The sequence below is a fragment of the Desmodus rotundus genome, chromosome 5, assembly GCF_022682495.2.
Source record: "Desmodus rotundus isolate HL8 chromosome 5, HLdesRot8A.1, whole genome shotgun sequence".
In the NCBI taxonomy this organism is placed as follows: Eukaryota; Metazoa; Chordata; class Mammalia; order Chiroptera; family Phyllostomidae; genus Desmodus; species Desmodus rotundus.
The window spans coordinates 112,164,612-112,184,811 of record NC_071391.1 but is presented as its reverse complement, the minus strand read 5'-3'; the positions used below and the strand labels follow the sequence as shown (position 1 = coordinate 112,184,811).

Below are 20,200 nucleotides of genomic sequence, written 5' to 3'. Positions count from 1 at the left end.
GCTCCAACAACTGAGACATGCCCCCAGGGCTCTGGTGTCTGTTCTTAAAAAGATACTAATACTATAGTCAGGGTCCCACCCTGATGACCTCATTTAACTTCAGTTACCTCAAGGTAGGCCATATCTCTAAAGAAACACTGGGCTTCAGCATGTGAATTGTGGAGGGAGGCAGCAAAATTCGGTCTACTGCATCTACCTAGCACAGCTGTCAAAAAAAGAACAAGTATTCAAATGTAGTTCTCTTTTCTCCAAATCTTCCATTTCCTACTCTGGCCTTCTTTTGTTTTATTTTTTATTTTTCCTAAAGCAGCATAAGGATATGAAACAGAGACCTCAGATTAAATATTTTATAGATTACCGGAAAGATGAAGCTCAGTAATGTATTTGAATTTTGTGTAAAATTTCACTTAAACTGTACGTGTTGTTTCACAGCCTGTGTTTTAATTCAACAACACATCGTGACTAATTTTCTATTTCACTAATGTAAAACTAGATAACTTTAGTTGGTGCATATTATTTTAATTCTATTTGTGACTATTCTATATTTAACTAGTCTCCTCTTCAAGGTTATGTTGCCCATCTATTTGCTATTGTATCCGACGACACAATGAACATCGCCCTCCATGCATTTTGCACTTGTGTATGTATCTTCGTTCACCTGCATCGTCAGGTTTGACCCAAATTACTAAAAGGTCATCCTGAAAATTCATAGAGTTCCATGTTTTCACAATTGTTGATGTATTTTGTTTCATGTTCTTTGTGTTCAGTTATTCTGTGTCAGGAACCATTGCTTTCTTCGCTGGATAGAGCCCACTTTTGTCCTTTCCTTCCAGCACTTACTTCTGCAGGTAACCTTGACACTCACCTTGCTGAGAAGAAACTTTGTTATATTCTGAAAAGTCAGTTATTCAACTTGCAAGCTTTTCCTTTAATTAAACATCCTGAATTGGGAGAATCAAGTGGCTGCATTAGATTTCATGTGTTGTTAGTACAATTCAAATTGAATGCCAGCTCTAGGCCAAAAGTAAAAGGCTAGAGATGCAGGAAACCGTGCCAACTGCTTCCTTTAGATCATTGCAGAAGGTGCTTTTCTCCACTTGGCTGATTTTCTTGTTTGTTGGTTCCAACCTTCACACATACACACACGCTTTTTTCTTTGGGCCTAGTTTTCTACCCGTGCACATATGTGGCACAAAGTTACTTCTTTTTTAAATTATATTTTATTAATTATGTTATTACAGTTGTCCCAATTTCCCCCCTTTGCCCACCTCCACCCAGCACCTCCCACTCCCTCAGGCAATCCCCCCACCATTGTTCATGTCCATGGGTCGTGTGTATAAATTATTTGGCTACTCCATTTCCTACACTGTACTTTACATCCCCACGGCTATTCTGTAACTACTTATTTGTACTTAATCCCTTCACTTCTTCACCCATCTCCCCACACCCCCCTCCCATCTGGTAACCATCAAAACACTCTCTATACAAAGTTACTTTTTAAAAAGCTTTTTTGCTGGCAAATGCTGATGGGTGTGGCTGATTAATAGCTGAGGAACAGAATAAGCTCTAAATCATGGATTTTGACAATATTACGGGGAAACTGCCCTCCATCCCCACCTCTCTGTATATTCAAATTCTACCAATGCTCTATGACATCTTCTCAAGGATCTCCTAAATACCACCTGGGTTAAGCAAGTATTTAATTATATACTCTGCCAAATGTTTTCATCGCATGAGTCTTGTTTCCCTCAACAAAATTGTAAGTTTCCGAAGGCAGGAATTTTAACTTCTTTTTTTCTGCCTTGCCTTATACTGAAAAATAGTAAAGAGTAGAACTTTCATAAACACTAATTAATAGATTGCCATGAATAGTGGGGAGGTAAAGAGGAAGGTATTGGCCTTAATTCTATACTCAGACTACATAAAATCTAACAGACATAAACATACACAATTTTAAGGAACTTTCCTCACAGCAGAGACAAGTAATTACTCATATGGTCTATATCCAGTTACAGAACAGAGATGTTGAATTATCTGACTTCCCGAATCACAGTGCTCTTTCCTCTGATCTTTTCATCTAACACTTTTCCCTTCCCAAACTTTCAAAGCATATCCACATGCGTTATGGGTCATGAAAGAATTAAACAATTTGTAAGTGATAAAAGAGCTTTTCTGCTGGGATGGGAGAAGTTCCATGTGAACCGTGACTTTTGCTGATTAAGCACACGTGCCTATTTTTCCTCATTTACAGCTCTCATTCACTCATGCACTTATTCAATGTACTTGTGCACCTGAGCACCTACTGTGCACCAGGCGCTGTGCTAGGCACTGAGGATACTGCAATGCGAAATTCAGACAAGGACCTATGTTCATGCAGCTTACTGCATGTGTAAGTTAAATAAAAATATATATACATATATACATATATGTATACATATACATATATATGATTTTCCTCTTCGTTCCTGCCTGTGACCAAAGAAAGTAATGCTCCCTTTGCAGTATTCTGTTCAGAGCATCTTTCCAAATGGGACCAAACATCTCTGTGCTTCCTGAAACTTGGAAGGGCATTAACCCCTTAAGTTCTAAACTGGTACTGATAGTGCTCTCCTAGCTGCCTTCCACCTAACATGTCATTTGTTTTGCCTTCTCAGTTGGTACCTGCTCACTCTTCCTCCTCCCACAGGCCCCAAGGGCATAGGTTGGGTCTTTACATTCCTCTTGCTCAACACTGCTAATTCTCAACCATTTTTTTTATCACCCTTTAGAATATCTTCTTTGCTGTGTATCATTCAGCCATTTTCTTTTCTTCCCTCCCTCCTCACTGACATTGGTCTCTGTCCCGCCTCCACCCTCACTGGGAACCGGGGCATCTAGTACATGGAAATGCCCTCTACTGTTAGTCCTGCCTTGGTCTTGAATGCTTATGCTGTTTTGACAATAACCTGCCCTCAACCTCAACCCCAGCTTTGAAATTCTTTGAGGAATCTTTGTGCCTATTGCAGCCACTCACATCCACTAACATTTTGGATCTGGTCATCACCTAGAAACATTCCACTCCTGAAATCTCAGCCTTGTATCTCACCTTCTGACCACAACCCCCTCTCTTGCTTTTATTCTTTTACATTTGAACAAGAGTTCTGAAGGAAATTCCTGAAAGACCGATTCTGTCACGTTGTCAAGACCTACCATCTCCGAATCACTTCTGTTCCCCACTTTTTCCTATTCTTGGCGAATTCTTATGGTTCATTTCACTATTTCCTCCTCTTTGTCCTTAAAGCTCTTCGTCAGCTATCCTGCAATCAAGCCTTCTTTTAGTACAATTATTTAGTTTTTCTACACCCATTCCCAGACTGCTAAAAAAATCATATAACCATGCAGATTGGAAACATGACAAATTCATCCTATACCAAAATTCATCTATCTATTATCTATCTATTTATCTTCATCTATCTATTATTTATCTTTATCTACTCATTGCTTCACACTAACCCCTTTCTCTGATTTTTTACTTTTTTTCTTTTCCTTTTTTAAAGTCACATTCTGAGACAGCTTGTCCACTTCATTGGAAACAAATTAGTAACTAGATATAGTTACTCATCTATCTTCTGTTTGACCTCCAAATCTCTACAGTCCATTTTCACCTTCTATCACTTCATGCAAGAGCTTTTCCAAAGGTCACTCATGATCCCATTATTGCAAATCCAGTCTGTGACCATCATTCTGGTTACTGCTACAATATTTAAACACTCCACCCCCCCAAAAAAAAATCTGGCTAACTTGATGTCACTCATCCATCCCTCCTCCCAACTCTGACAGCTTTATTTCACCTTCTCCTCAAGAGAACCCTTCCTGCTCTTCCTCTGATTATCTTTCCAACATAAGTGTTCCTCCCCAAGTTCTCTCCTAAGCCCATAACTCTCATCTCTATATACGAATCCATCTTATACATACAGATGCCAAATACCCCTTATAGGTGCTAATATTCCCAAATTTTATGTCCAATCAAAACTCTCTCCAGAGCTTCAGCCCCATCTGTATGCTGGGCATCTCAAGCTCCAAAAATCCAAAACTAAATCCTCCCTTATTTCCTCCAAATATTCTTCCCACATATTTGTCTCTGGTGCATATTTGTTTCTGTTTCTGATGTTAAAATAGGTTTTGAATGAGTAGACAGAATACTGAACTTGGAATCACCGAGCAACTTATCCAATATAATAGCTCCTGATTGTATACAAATCTCTCAACATTTAAAGAGATTAGAATAGCCCTGGCTGGTGTAGCTCAGTGGATTGAGTGCAGGCTGCAAACCAAAAGTTCACCAGTTTGATTCCAAGTCAGGGCACATGCCTGGGTTGCTGGCCAGGTCCCTAGTACGGGGCACACAAGAGGAAAACCACACATTGATAATTTTCTCATTCTCTTTCTCTTCCCCTGTCTCTAAAAATGAATAAATAAAATCTTTAAAAAAATAAATAAAGAGCTTAGAATAACTCGTAGTTATTCATTATTCTTCCTTAACAGCTTATCCAACAGTTTGGTTGAGAACACTGCCTCTGAGTTACACTTTATTATATATAGTCGCTAGGCTGGAGCCCTAGAGTGTGGTGCTTTCTCCAGATGAGTAGAGTAAGCCAGGAGTGGAGCAGGCAACACAGCTTCGTTGAGGTTCCCTGGGTCAGGCAGGGTGTGATACTTGTCTTCATAGTCCACCAGCACTCAGAGCCTTGCTTCTGGAACTCACAGGTGAGACTTATGTGGATGTATTTAGCAAGTGATGGAAGGATCCAACCCTTGGAAATACTCTTTTAGTATGTTTAGCCTGTCAGCATTATTCTGATTGTTTAGTGCCTTTGTCACAGGCTGCAAGATGCAAAATAGGTGAAGCAGCTAATAAGTTAAGGAAACTCTGACTAAGTTCCATGAAGACTCAGTGAGCATTGTACAGGTTAATTAAATTTTTATAGATTAACTCTCCTTCCTGGATGCTGAGAGATTGTTCTGTTTCAACGCCTGCTGCCAAACCAATGATGGGAGAAATTAGAAAACCCAAACTAAAGTAATTGTTCCTGTTTTTCATCTTGGGGATCACAATGCACAAGGCAGCAAATATGAGATGAGTAGGGAAGAAATAATAACTGAATTCTAAGGTTATGTGGACACCTCCATAGCAGTGCAAGAAAAATTTCAGTCCTAATCATAAATAATCAGAGAAATTGAGGATTTATGGGCTCTGAAGGCTGAAGAAATTTTCAAGAACTGAAACAAAATTCCAGATCATTTGTGCTTCCCGTACACCGAATAAATACATTCTAGGGCAGCCCCAGTGAGTTAAATCACACTGGGCTTGAGATGAGGCCACTTACACAATCTTCCAGGAGTTAGGAAGCGGATGTGGAAGATAAATGTGTATTTTTTTAAATTAATAGATTTTTGTTTTCAGAGAATGTTTTGACTTATAGAAAAATTGAGTGGATTATATGGCCAGTTACTGCACACCTCTTCACTCCCCTCCCTCCATACACACACTATTAACTCCTTGCATTAGTGTGATATATATGTTACAACTGATGAGTCAATATTGATACATTATTATTGACTAAAGACCATAGTTTATAGTAGTGTTCACTGTTGTTGTACATACTATAGGTTTCTGACAAATGCATAGCAGCGTGTATCTACAATAATAGTACCACACAGAATAGTTTCACTGTCCTACGATTCCCCAGTGTTGCAACAATCCACCCCTTACTTCCTCCCCCAAACCCTGGCAATAATTGATCTCTACACTATATCCATAGTTTTGTCTTTTCAGGATGCCATAAATTTGTCTTTTTCTTCCTTTTAATTTTTATTTATTCATTAGGGAAATAAAGAGAGAAAGGGAGAGAAACATTGATTCATTGTTCCATTTATTTATGCATCATTGGTTGATTCTTGCATGTGCCCTGACCAGAGATCGAACCCACAACCTTTCGGGATGACACTCAAACGAACTGAGCTACCTAGCCAGGGCCAAAACATCACAGATTTGAAATCCTCCAGTATGTAGTCTGTGTAGACTGTTTTCTTTCACGTAAGTTTCCCCCAAGAATTTTTATGGTTTGATAGCACATTACTTTCTATTGCTAAATAATATTCCATTGTATGGATGTAGAACTATGGATTTTTAACAGGAGGCCATAGAATCCTCTGGGAGCTAAGAAACTCCACCCAGGGGTTGTGTTGCTTTCTTGTGTCTCCAGTAGGGAAGGACCGTGCAGAATTCATTGACTGTGGGAAGACAGGTTTGTGTATGGCAACCACATTAGGATGTAACTGGGAGAATTCTTTCTGTATCTCTTCCTCAGTTCATGTGCCATCACAAGCTCCTGCTCACCAATCACCCCAAACCTGAAGATTTTACATTTCTTAAACTTTATTAGATCCATATATTCTTTCAAATTAAATTCTCATATATACTAGTAGTTCAGGCCCTTATCATTTCTCCACAAACTATTTTAATATTCTCCTGCCTGATCTCTGCTTCCAGCCATGCCCTCCTCCAATCTACGTTTTTCATTGTTTTTAGAGAGACTTTTTTTCTGGTACAGGATCTTTTGTCACTCTTCTGCTAAAATCATTTGATGACTCTGCTCTCCCTTTGCATGAAACCTGGTTCTTCATCATCTGGCTCTTCTTGCCTCTCTAGATTCATCTTTGGCTCTTCTCTGCCTCACGCTTTGCCCTTTGGCAGCACCATTACTTGTATAACATTTTTCCTGACCTCTGTGACTGCTTTACTCTCCCTTCTTTCTGAAATGTCACTCTGTGACCCCTAATTGACATCACTTGACTTCGGTCTTAGCTGAAATATTACATGTGACAAGATGTCTTCCATGAAGTTACTTTCATTATTTTTCTGTCCTAATTGTGTTCAGTCCCCTGTTCTGGATTGCAATAAACTTTGTGCATGTCTCTAGTTTTGTATCTGTCTCATTGTGGCTTATTGGATTATCTATTTCCATATCCACCTTTTCTACACTAGATTCTAAGATTCATGAGGGCAGAGACTCATTCACTGTTAAACTCACCAGTCCTGGGACAGAGATTGATACATAATTCAATATGTAGATGCTATTTAAATAAATGAAAGAGTACATGTCCAAGGCTAAGCTTCTCCTGACCGGTCACTAAATAGAACTCCAATGCTTGAAGTTCCTGCCTCTTCAGTGAGGACCTCATCTTGGAAGGTAATTACAGTTTGTCCAAGCCACTGTCCTGGGCAGAGGGACCTGGGGTGGTTTGTAAGAACCCTGCTAAGCACTGAATGTTATATGCCCCTGTTTTTTTTGTTAATATATTCAAACTCACTGAAACATCTAGAGATTATTTTTCTTTCCTTCTTAACTTGGCATAGGCAACATTTTCCCACTGCTCATTTCTCACTTCTCAAGTTCCCCCTGAGTATAGTCAGAGTGTAATGCCTGTGAAGCTGTCTCAACAGAGACAACTTGAGTCATTCCTCAGTTGGCAAACTTGGGAGTCAGAGGAGTGAGACATGGACTTTCTCATTAAATAGGAAGCTTTGCCTTGAAAAGTAAATTTATTTGAAAAGACGAGTGAGATCCAACTCTAACCCACATCTGAGAGAGTTATCGTGACAATACCTCCCTCTCATGTTTCCCATTCTTCTAAGCTCTCCATCTCTGGCTCATGTTCCTCCTATTTATTTTCTCATGGCCAGCGCTGGGCAGCCGCATCTCCCCTTTCCTGGGAGAGGCTGTTTTTCTTCTCCGTGTTTAAGGTCAAACCCGACTGGCTCTGTTCACTCATGAAACAAAATATCAGACTCCCCTTTTCCCTCTGTCACTTGACTAAAGAGTATTTACAAGGAATGTGGGAGAGGCAAAGGACAGTTCTGGTGCTTTTATCTCATTTCTTTCGTCCTTTCTTGTGAGAGTTTGGGGCATCTTTCTCTTGTCGGGAAATACTAGCTGTGTCCTCAGTGAAGATTGGGGTATCTTGATGATGGGAAAACCTGTCTAGAAAACCTTATAACAAATGTGACTACATAATTTCTTAGGACAGGAAGACTGTTTTTGGTGTTTGTTTATCTTTTTGTTTCTTTGTTTTTGTGGGAAAACACCCTTTCAAGTCCTATGCAAATTAGATTCATGTTTTCTGGTTGCTAAGAAAAGAAGGGAACTGATATGAATTGAGTGCACATTCTGTACCAGGCACAAAGCACAGTGATTTGCATAAATAGCCATTATTTCGATTTTCACAACAACCATAATAATAATTTACCAATGTTTATAAAGTTCTAATTTTCTATCAGGACCTATGTTAACAGGTTTACTTGCACTCTCTAATTTCAGCCTCACAATCACACATGGAATAGGTACTTTTAAATTATCTTTGTTTTGTACATAAGAATAAAACACAAAAGGAAGTAATTCAACTTGCCTAGAAAGCAAAACGAATAAAGGAGTTCTGAGGATTGACTCCAGGACCAAATGAATCTGTGCCCAAATCCACAGGTAATACGTTATACTGTGTTTTGACCATATAGATAGGAATTACTATTATTATTCCCATCTTATAGCCCCCCCAAAATACAATTTGAGAATAGCCAAAAGCCAAGGTAGAAAATCGGCTTTGTTGTGTCCCCAACTCTAGCTCTTCGACCCACATCATGATGTAAGAGACCAGAGGTCTTGATTTAGCATCATGTCTTGATGGTATGGGGCTGTGTGATGACATGCAGGTTAGGACATCGATACGTAGTGTTGTCACATGGACACGTTGGGACAATCTCTTCAGCCTTCCCCAATGCCAAGATCACTTCACTTATTCACAGTAAATGTTAGTGCAGAGAAGGAATGGAGAAATTGGTACAACCATCCTAGAACAGTATCTGGATCTTCAAATTGGGTTCAATTAGAAAAAGAAAGTGAATTTCAATGCAATTTTCACTATGATATTTTCATTTACTTTAAGAGATTAAATCTCCAAGGCTTGCCTTGGAGGCAGGCTATTGACCCTAGCGGAAGTCGTCTGTAACACAGATAGGCTATTCCTGGGGCTGAATATGCCTTGATTATGACTCATAAACTAAAGGATTAGTTTATACTGGTTTATATTAGTTTATATTAGTTTCTCCTATAGAGAAAGGATGATCTTCCCTCTGATTTTTTTTTTCAATAGAGGGCACTATTGTCAGAATTCAAAAAAAATCCATTTTAAGAAGATAATATTTACATCTATGTGGCTGAGCTAAATCAAATATGAACAAACTGAGTTAACCAGAGTCACAAGTTGCCGGAGCTTTGACCACAGGGAAGATACAGACTCTTTTTAATGTGGCGCCTGAGGGCACAAATGGTCTGGGCCGTGAGACACCCCGCAATGAGTGGCTGAGGGATGGGTTTTGTGAATCCCAACTGATTGTACCTGATATCTGTATGAATGAACTGTGGAGTAAAGTCCTCAGTAACATTTCCAGTTTTGCAGAGAAGTCCACAACCTCTTGAGTACGACAAACCACACTATGAAGGAAAGACAGCAGCAGGGTTTTGCACTACAGCTCTGAGTGGGGCACACTGGGAACCAGGAAGCTGCCATGTGAGCAAGTGCACAACAGTGCACTTCCGGTTACATGAAAGAAGGGGTCAAGGAAGAAAATGTTAAGTCATTTTAAAACAAAAACTGAAGTGCATTTAATTGAAAAAATTAACACATTCTTACATGATTAAAAATATTTTTTTCACATGTATGTATGTAAATTCAGGTGCACTGATGTGAATTAGAACCTTGACCTCAACTTTGGTAACTCTATATTAATTCCTCTGTGAAAAATATGTCTTCTTTATTTAATTATATTCTTTCTTTTTGTTTCCTCAATTTTATGCCCATTAATACCCACTCTTTTTTTTAGCTTTTATTTATGTATTTTTAGAGAGAGGGGAAAGGAGGGAGAAACAGAGGAGAGAAACATAAATGTGTGTGAGAGATACATCGATGGGTTGCCACTCGCACGCCCCCAACTGGGGACCTGCTATGCAACCCAGGCATTTGTCCTGACTGGGAATTGAACTGGCAACCATTTGATTTGCAGGGATGATTCAGTGGTGTGATTCAGTGGATTGAGTGGTGCTACACTAGCCAGGGCCATAGATACCCACTCTTATGTAATTAATTGGCATATTGGTGTTATCTATACAATGAATTACAGTTCTGAGGTTCAACACAATTTTTCTCAGATCTATTTTTATTGATATTACTCTATCCACCTATAAAAGGCCAATCCATAGCTAGATAGACATCTAGAACTTTTTTTTGGTTTATGTAAAACACTTCATATTTCCAAAATAATAGGTTTTTGGTGGACACTTAGGCTCTTTCAAATTCTTAGCTATTGCAAGCAACACTGTATGATTCTTCTTGTTCATTCCTTTATATTTCTGTGTATTTGCATGAAAAATTACCTAGGTTTTATATCCAGTATTAGATATGTACATATTTCATTTTATTAAGTACTCTAAAATCACTTCAGAATAGCTCTACATGTTTAAAATTCTTGTTCTGACATCCTCAGCAGAACATGATTTTATCTGACTTTAATAATTGCCACGACATGGGTGTCAGGTGGTGTATCATTATTGTTTTAATTTGTATTTCTCTCATAACTAATGAGATCGGGCATTTCTTTACATGCACATTCGCAATTTCTGGTTTTGCCTTTTGTGGATCGTTTTTTTCGCGTTCTGCTCAGTTTTCTACTGAGATTATTACTATCTTTTGTTGATTTTAGATACCTTGTATATTCATCCTTTATTAGCTATATATTAATTAGTATTAATATTTTATTAGTTATATAAACATTTATTTTCTCACAATGTAATTATTTGCAACCTAACTTTGACATATTCAAGTTCGTAAAATGTTTCCTTTTATGGATTTTGCTTTTAGTGTCTTATTTAACCTTTTCCTTTCTCATCTATATTTTCTTCAAATGGTATTCTGGCTTTACCTTAATATTGTCACTTTTAATGTACCTAGAAATTATTTTTTGTTTACCATTTGGAGTATAATTTTTTACTTCATATTGTGAACAAACTTACCAATACCACTAAACAATTCCCTCTCTACTTCTTCATGTTGGCTTCATTATGAAATCAGGAGATTCATATATGTGGATATATTTCCAGAATTTCCACACTATTCTTTTGGTCTGTTTGTCTTTCTCTGCCCCACGTCTACACTGTTTTAATTTCCTTGGCTTTGTAATAGGTTGTAGTATATCATGGTGCCAATTCTTTTTGAGAACTTTTCTTTCTTCTTCTTCAACTTTTACTTTTCCACGTGCATTTCATGATCAGATTGGCCAATTTCACCTCCCCACCCTCTCAGATTTCAACCAAAGTTGAATTATATTTTTTAGTTAATTTTAGGAAAATCAACATCTTTAGATATGAAATCCTCATTTTCACAAATCTGTCATGTCTCTCCATTATTGCAGATTTTCAAATGTCCTTCAATAATATTTATAATTTTACCCATAACATTTGTATATTTTTATTGGTTGATTCCAGTATGCTCTACATTTCTAATGTTGTAAATGCTATCTTTTTCCTCAAATACACCTTCTAATCAGTAAATGCCAATGTAAAAAAATGTTATTGATGGGTATATGTTGGTCTTTTATCTATTAGTCTTTTTCTAATGTATTCATAGTCTATTGATTCTCTTGCATTTTCTATTTGAAGAATCATAACATATATAAAACACAACTGTTTTGCTTCTTCCTTTCAGGTACCATGTGTCACTTTGTGGGGCTCATCTTGCATTGGTCAGACAATGGTGATAAAATGGTTGCCATCTTCCCACTCCTTAGGAAATATTTCTAAGCTTCTTGAGGTTCACTATACATTTTTGTAAATACCATCTATGGATGAGAAAGTTCACCTCTAAGCTTTTCAAAGAACTTATCTTTTTAAATCAAAAATAATTACTAAATTACATTATATGCCTTTTTACACATATTTAAACCATCCTTGTACTTTCACCATAAATGGTACTAGTTAAAATGTAACAACAGATCATTCCTTGCCTGCCCAGTTAGTGCTTCTTGTTGTCCAGATGGAAAATAAGAGGTGGGGAGAATGATTTAAAGACACTTGGAAATGTAACTGATTTTCGTAAGAGAAAGAATGTCTCTTTCCTCCAAAGAAATAACTAAGTACTGAAAGTGAGAAATTGAGATAGCCAAAGCCAGTGTTACCTGGGTATAAAGGAAAGCTTCAAGGAGTTTAGAGAAAGAGGAAGAGAAGTTGGAGATAGCTATACTGTGATGAATGAGACTGAGAGAAGTACTTTTAGGAGGATTGAAGGTATCTTACATATGCCTTTTTAAGGGAACAACTTGCAAAATATTAACTGTTTATTTCTTTCTGGTCCTTAGACTTGTGTGTTTCTTTAGAAAAGCCATCTGTGATGAGTCGGGGCCACAAGGTGGTTCGGTTTCAATTCACTCAAACCTCAGCTTGGAAATTCTCAGTTTTCGTACGGGTGCATTTAGGGAATACGGCGGGCAGAGCAATTATAACATGGATATGTGGATTAACTAAAAAAGAAACACTGCAGCAGAGGCTCTAGTCATCAACTCCTATGTATGATTTAGTTTAAATTACTTAATTGCAGCTGTAAAATGAGGTGATTAGATGATTTCTAAGAGCTTGTTTGGTGTTGATGTTCTGGTGCATGATCATCTCTCACTAGCAGTCAGAAGCTGACATAGTGACACAGGATGCAGACTTGGCTTCTAAAGACAGAGTCTGTCCCAGCTGGCTCTTAGTAATTAAGCAGTCAGCAATCTCCTCCCACAGTCCTAATCTCCAATTCAGAGTTGATCCTCTTTTCCCAGTGTTCAGGATCTCAGTGCCCTCCTGCTGTCTGACAGCTGCTACAAACCCTCCCTCAGTGTTTACCCCTCGTCTGCCCACCTAGACTCCGACTGGAGACCTCGCAGCACAAATCCTCCAGCAAACCTGGTCTACTGTCTCGTGTGCAGAAGCACTCTTCTGTCCCTGGGCATGTGGGCTGGATCTGGTGAGTCTTCTCCCATGGAAGTATTTATACCTGAATATATGCATGCATTATCTCCCAAGGGCAATGCTATTTCAGCTAGGCATAAAGTTCTAATCAAAATATAAAACTTCAGTCAACAGAAATAAATAGTACTAGAAATATATACTGGGCCTGTCACCCTTATGGAAATTTTGCAAATCATATCACATAATCAATTTCATTTTGCAACTATGTTGGCTTTTATTATTATATGAAATTACCATCTGACCCTTCATAACACTGATACTCTGTTTTCCCTAACAGTGACTCAGGTATAGTCTGAGATAGCTATACTTGATTAGTCTCATTCATTCATTCAACAAGGATTCACGCATCAGAAATTATGCTAGGTACCTGTTAGGAATTAGACTGTGTTCACATTAAAAGCCAAACAACAGTAAGGTGAGAAAATTATTTCTTAACCAGGGTTGAGTGGTCTATATTTGAAGATCAGTCTAGGATGAAGACTGAAATCCAAGCATTGTAGATAAAGCCTTTGGCAAAATAGATGTCCCCCACCTGTCTTCAGTCTCACCCTGGATCTTTCTTCACAGTGAAGAGTATTTGGCTGGATGATTGTCACAGTTCTAATAACCCTGTAGAAATGAGATGGATAGGTCATGCTGCAATGTCAAAGGTAGGGGGAAAGGTCTGTTTTATCCTGATGGATTTTCCTAGCTTAAATCCAATTTCTCTCATTCCTTCATCCCCCTTTCCAGGATTATAAACTCTTTCCTTTTTCTTTTCAAAACCTAGCTAGCTGCTTAACATCCCAAATGCAGGTAGCATTAAACCTTATCTCTTTGTAATTAGCGTCTGTGTACAGAGCAATTAGTTAGCTTACAGTCTTAGCTTCTTTTCTACCTCACTCAAAGAATTAAAGGACCAAAATGCTAAAGTCTAGAGAAAAATTACTTCAATGACTTTGATTAATTTTCTATAAACCATCCTCAAGCACTTCAACAGACACAATACTGAATGCCCTCACTTCCCATCTGCATTGTAGAGTTGGGACTGAAATTGGATGGGTTTCACAGGTACGTGTAATGTCTCATGAGCTGACAGACTGGTGTAATAGTTTGAAAGACTGCCCTCCCTCTTCAAGTCTATGGTTTCAGAACTTTCTCTAAAAACATCAATCTAGTCATATACCACTAATGTAAGATGTGTATACAAAACATGGAGCATTTGCTAACAGACATGCAGCATTAATAGTGTCCATATAAGAAACACCCAAATCTGTAGAGAATTTTTATGAGTTTATTTGAGCCAAACTGATGACACGCCAAGAAGCAAGATATCAAATGCTCTAGAGAATGAGAGTTTTTCAGTTTTTTTATACATCTGGAAGGGAAAGTAAATAAGATTGCATAAAGTTGGGAGAAAGCAGGATGCACAACAATTAATAAGATTATGTGCTCCCTTGAGGGTGGTTATGCCTTCAAAGGGATCTAAGAAAGAGAGTTTCTCCGGCACTCCAAAGGTACATTAACAAGAACAATAGACAGGGGTTGCTTAAAGCAAAGATAAACATTTTTGTAGACCTGGAGCATGACTACCTGCAGTGACCCTCCCAGATATGAATTTATGGTTAGATAATCCTGCGAGGTTACTTTTGCTCAGATTTATTACAGAGCTCCTTTTTCATTGATAACAGTTAAGGGTCATTGAACATTTACTATGTGCCAAGAACTATGATAAACACCTCATGTGTATACTATTTCACGGAATCTTTATAATAGTCCTATAAGGTCAGTACAGCTATTATCCCTTTGTAGGTAGTTATGGAAATTTGCTGCCAAAGAGGCAAAATAATTTAGTTAATAAGATTTTTAGCTATAAAGTAGCAGAGCTAGAATTCAAAATCAGGCACTCAGACCCCAGAGCTTATACTCTTAACAAACTCATCTCACTAACCTCCAGCACACAGCCACACAAGCCTGCAATACCACATTAGCTGTTGTGGGAACAAGGGGAGCTCAAGGAAGCAGAGAGCAAGGCCAAGGAAATCTGCCAGAGACATACAAGGCATTCTTTGTGGGTCAAAAGGCAAAGGGACAGCATTGCTGTGAGGCCTGTCTCCAAGCTCCCCCTGGGCTGGTCCCTGAGTGGGACAGTAAAAATCCTGCCTGGGGAAAAGGAGAGAGTTCATAAATCCTATCCTATCAGACAGGCAACAGCTAAGAAAAATTGGACAAATGCTGGAGAGCAACTGTCCTCACTTGACCTCTTAGAGATGAAAAAGACCCAATGTGAGTTCTTGAATATGCAAAAAAGCACTTGCCTCCCTGTCCAGTGTGGCTCAGTTGGATGAAGCATCTTCCCATGGACCAGCAGGTCACAGGTTCAGTCCTGGTCAGGGAACATACCTAGGTTGTAGTGGGTTTGGTCCCCAGTTGGGCACATACAAGAGGCAGCTGACTGATGTTTCTCTCTCACGTCGATGATTCTCTCCTTCTCTCTCCCTCTCTTCCCCTCTCTCTAGAATCAGTAGGCATGTCCTCCGGTGAGGATGAAACAACAACAGCAAAAGCACTTGCCAATGCCTGTCACAGGCGGTAATCAGTAGGTCCTGATGGTAGACCAGGAGTTCTTAGGTGGACTCTTTGCAGAGGATTGGAGCATCATTCTCTCGTTAGCCATTCTGAGGCATAGTTGTCATTCTCCCTAACCTGAGGTCTTTCATTCTGCTTAATTTTTTCCTAGACTCTGCCACTTCTCTCGCACTCACATTATCATGTAATGTCTCCCAAAATCAACCACAAGTTTTTCAGGCCTGAAAGGTCTCAGACACTTTTTTCACTATTGAGCACCTCCCAGAGGTGAGAGCCAGAATCTTGTGGAAGCTGGAGAAGTAGACAATATCTCATAGAAATGACCCCTAGGAATTTTCACCGCACAGACAGGCTCTTGGGAGAGAAATTGTTACTACATTAGACCCAGAGAGAATTCTGCTCAGTGGTAACTGAAGGCTATTCCAGACAACCTCTCAGTCAGGATATGCACAGGCCTGACAGTAGGCAATTCTGAGTGGCAAATAAAGGAAGCTCTGGGGAGAACGTTGTGGTGCTGTCACCAGAAAGGAACTGAGACTGGTCTCAGGTGGGTCTGCCCCAGCGTGGTCTGGAGTGTGTGGGTTCTTGGGAAAGATTTCGTGACACACGTCCAGGTGATTTCGAGAGTAAATTTCTTAAAGTCAAGGACAGTGAAATAAAGGAAGGACTTAGGATGGAAGAAACGAGAATACAGCGACAAGAGTGGGCCTAGGCGGACCTGCTTTGGCCCTTTGGAGATGTGCAGAAATGAAGCAGCCCAGGCGGAGCTGCCCTGGCCCTTTGGGAGTGTGAGGAAGAGGTGAGCCTAGGTGGAGCCGCTTGCCCTTCTACAAAGAAAGTCACAGAGGCAGAAGTGAGATTCACTAGACTGCATGGGCTCAGGAGACAAGTTACAATGGCAGCAAAATGAGGGCTCTTGGAGACAGTTTCAGGGGATTAGCCCAAGAGGAGCTGCTGCTCCCCACTGCTCGCCTGGTTACAAGTCTCACGTGGACCCTTGGAGCTTAGGGAAAAGAAAGCAAAGATACATGCCTGAGGAAAGAGAGGGGCAGGGGACAGGGCACCGGAATGCTCAAGAAAGTGTGTGCACTGGGTCCTTTATCTTAAGAGTTTTTATCTCTTTTTTTTGAGGCAAGAATTTTAGGGGAGCTCTCAGTCAGAATATTCATCAGTTTCCAGGTTAACTCTCTGCTTCAGTTTTCCTCATTCCCCTTGTCAAGAAATTCTCCTAGCATCTCATTAACCTGCCTCAGTACAACGTGCAGTTGTAGCGAAGATTCTGTAGCAACACGCTTGGAAAAGTGAGATCACAGTGGATGATTTCAGGTCAAGGATAATTTCATTGGCGCTTCCTCTCAGGAGCATGGACCAAAATCCTCCATTGGTCTACATCTTCTACTACACAACTTTAACACAACTTTGTTCCAAAGATAAGAACTCCTCCCAAGGGCCCCATTTTGACTCAGTGTGATCAGTTCAGTTTGCACATTGCTTTACTGCGGAATGCTCATATGACATCTTAAAAATGAGAAACAGTTATTTTTCTCTGGGAAAAGGTTTACCATGTACCCTCCAGATACACCCGTTACTTGCGAGTACCCAAGCCCATGAACACTAGGTGATTCAACATTAAGTCATCATTCAAAGACAAAGCAATGTTCTTGAATAGGCAAAGGTCACATAAAGTTGAAACACACATTTTAGCAAATGGAAATAAAGTAGGGCCTGTTCTTTTATCCTTACTATGAATTCCAGGATCAGAAAAAAAGCAAATAGGATAAATCACTTCATTAAATTACCATTCTGAGTGATAGGTGAACCCTCTCACACCAGTGGTCTCTCTCTCTCTTTTTATCTTCTGAACTTAGTGGTGATTATGATTTTCATAAGGTAAATTGACCTACTTTTCTTCTTTTTTTCCTTGATTCATTTGACTTTTTTAAAGTTTAGTAGTTATATTTTGATATAATTTAACACACTGTGCAGTGTGCCTATTTAATTCAATAGTTTTAGTATAGGCAGAGTTCTGCAACCATTATCACTGTCAAAATTAAAACATTGTCATATCTCCAAATGGAATCTTATGCCCACTACCAGTCACTCCCTACTGCTCCTTAATCTTACCACCCAAGTGCAACCATTAGTCTAATTTGTGTCTCTTTGCATTTCCCTGTTTCAGACAATTCACAGAGATGAAATTCTATAGTATACAGTCTTTTGTGATTGACTTCTTCCACTCAGCATAATGTTTTCAATATTCATCCATGTTACAGCCTGTATCATTCATTTATTGTGATGGCCCGCTACTACTTCATTGTCTTAATATACTAATATATATATTTTTATCATTTAATGGACACTTGGGTTCTTTCTATTTTGGGCTATCATGAGTAATGCTGCTATAAATATTTGTGTATGAGCTCTTTTATAGACATATGCTTTCATTTCCCCTGGACATGTGACTAGAAGTGGAATCACCGGGTCATATGGTAATTCCATGTTTAACTTTCTGAAGAATAGTCAAAACTGTTTTCCAAAGTGGCTTAACCATTTCACATTTCACTAGCAATTAAGGAAGATTCCAATTTCTTCACATCTTCACCAATGTATTTATTATTTGTCTTTTTGATCATAGCATATTTTTAAAATTTGTTGATATCCTTTCAAAGACAAAAAAAATAATTTTGATGAAGTGCAATCGATCTATTTTCTTTTGTCATGTGTGCTTTTGATATTATGTCAAGAAAGTTTGGCTAACCCAATGTTACAAAGCTTTACTCCCAAGTTTTCCTACAACAGACTTATAATTTCAGCTTTTACATGTAGGTCTATAATCCATTTTGAGTTAATTTTGTCTGATGTAAAAAACGGGTCCAATTTTTTTTCTTTTTATGTGGCTACCTAGTGTCTCAGTGCCACTTGTTCAAAGGACTTATTCTCCCTTTGAATTGTCTTGGCACCCTTGCCAAAAATATACTCACCATTAGTGTAATGGTTTATTTATGGGATGACACTTCTATTCCAATGATATATACTGAGGGTTGTCCGGAAAAAGTCCAGCCATTGCTAATCTAAAGAGAACCGTTTACATGACATTGATGTAACCCGGCAGCCAAGGAGAGGGGACTGGAATGTGCATGTGTGAACAATGACGACTTCACTGCACTAGTCAGTGGAGGCAGTAGATGCCACTGAGTAAGCATGTGCACTGTGTGGCCATCACATTCAAAATGACTGAGCAAATGGTGCAACACATCTGCATGAATTTTTGCATTAAGCTTGAACACTCCTCTGTGGAAACTATTTGGATGATTCAGAAGGTTGCAACTATGGGCAACTGGTGATTGGCAGCTTCAGCACAACAATGCACCCACTTGTGAATTACATTTTGTTCATTTTTTTGGTGAAATGTCAAATCACTCAGGTGACTCAGCCCCAGTACAGCTCAGATATAGTGCCCTGAGACTTTTGGCTTTTCCCAAAACTAAAATCACCTTTGAAAGGGAAGAGACTTCAGACCACCGATGAGATTCAGGAAAATACAACGGGGCAGCTGATGGCATTTGGGAGAACTGTGTGAGGTCCCAAGGTCCCTACTTTGAAGGGGATTGAGGCACCATTGTCCTATGTACAATGTTTCTTGTATCTTGCATCTTCTTCAATAAATTACTCTATTTTTGATATTATATGACTGGTTAACTTCTTGACAGACCTTGCATATCTATCTAACCTTATGCCAGTACCACACAGCTTTTGTAGAAAATTTTGAAAGTGAAAAGGGCGACTGCTCTAGCTTTGCTCTTTTTCAAGGCTGTTTTGATACCTTTGCATTTCCATATGAATTTTAGGATCTGCTTGTCAGTTTCTACTAAAAGTGGGATTACGTTAAATATGTAAATTAGTTTGAATAGAATTACCATCATCACAATATTAAGCCTATCAATCCATAAACACAGGTTATCCTTCCATTTATTTAGGTTTTCTTTAATTTCTTTCAACAATATTTTGTAGTTTTCAGAGTACAAGCTTTGCACTTCCTTTGTTAAATTCATTCCTAAACATTTTATTGTTTTTGACATTATTGTAAATGGGTTTTTTTATTTTAATTTTGGATTGTTCATTGTTAGTATATAGAAATAAAATTGATGTTATATATTGATCTTGTATCTTGCAAACTTACTGAATTTGTTTATTAACTATAATCATTTTTTATGCATCTCTTAGGATATTCTATGTATAAGATCATGTCATCTGCAAGTAGAGATTTTTTTACTTCTATTTTCAAATATGAATGCCTTTTGTTTCCTTTTTCCCCTCTAATAGCCCTAGCTAGAACCTCTAGTACAATGTCAAATAGAAGTGGCAAGAGCAGACATCTGATCTTAGGGGAAAAGCATCCAGTCTTTGACCCTTAAGTATTATGTTAAATGCGAGGTTTTCACAGGTGCCCTTTATCAAGTTGAGGAAGTTCTCTTCTGTTCCTAGTTTTTGAAAGAGTTTCTATTATGAGAGGGTGTTGGGTTTGTCAAATTCTT

The 20,200-nt window shown here is 38.7% G+C and overlaps 1 long non-coding RNA gene across 3 annotated transcripts in view; it reads left to right on the top strand.

Moving 5' to 3' along the window:
* The first annotated feature begins 12,940 nt into the window (after window positions 1-12,940).
* Window positions 12,941-20,200, top strand: part of LOC123479554 (uncharacterized) — a 61,868-nt gene continuing 54,608 nt past the window's right edge. For all 3 annotated transcript variants that reach the window (XR_006655197.3, XR_008427020.2, XR_006655198.3), the window contains exon 1: window positions 12,941-13,092. This is a non-coding gene — a long non-coding RNA (uncharacterized lncRNA). The remainder of the gene's footprint in view (window positions 13,093-20,200) is intronic.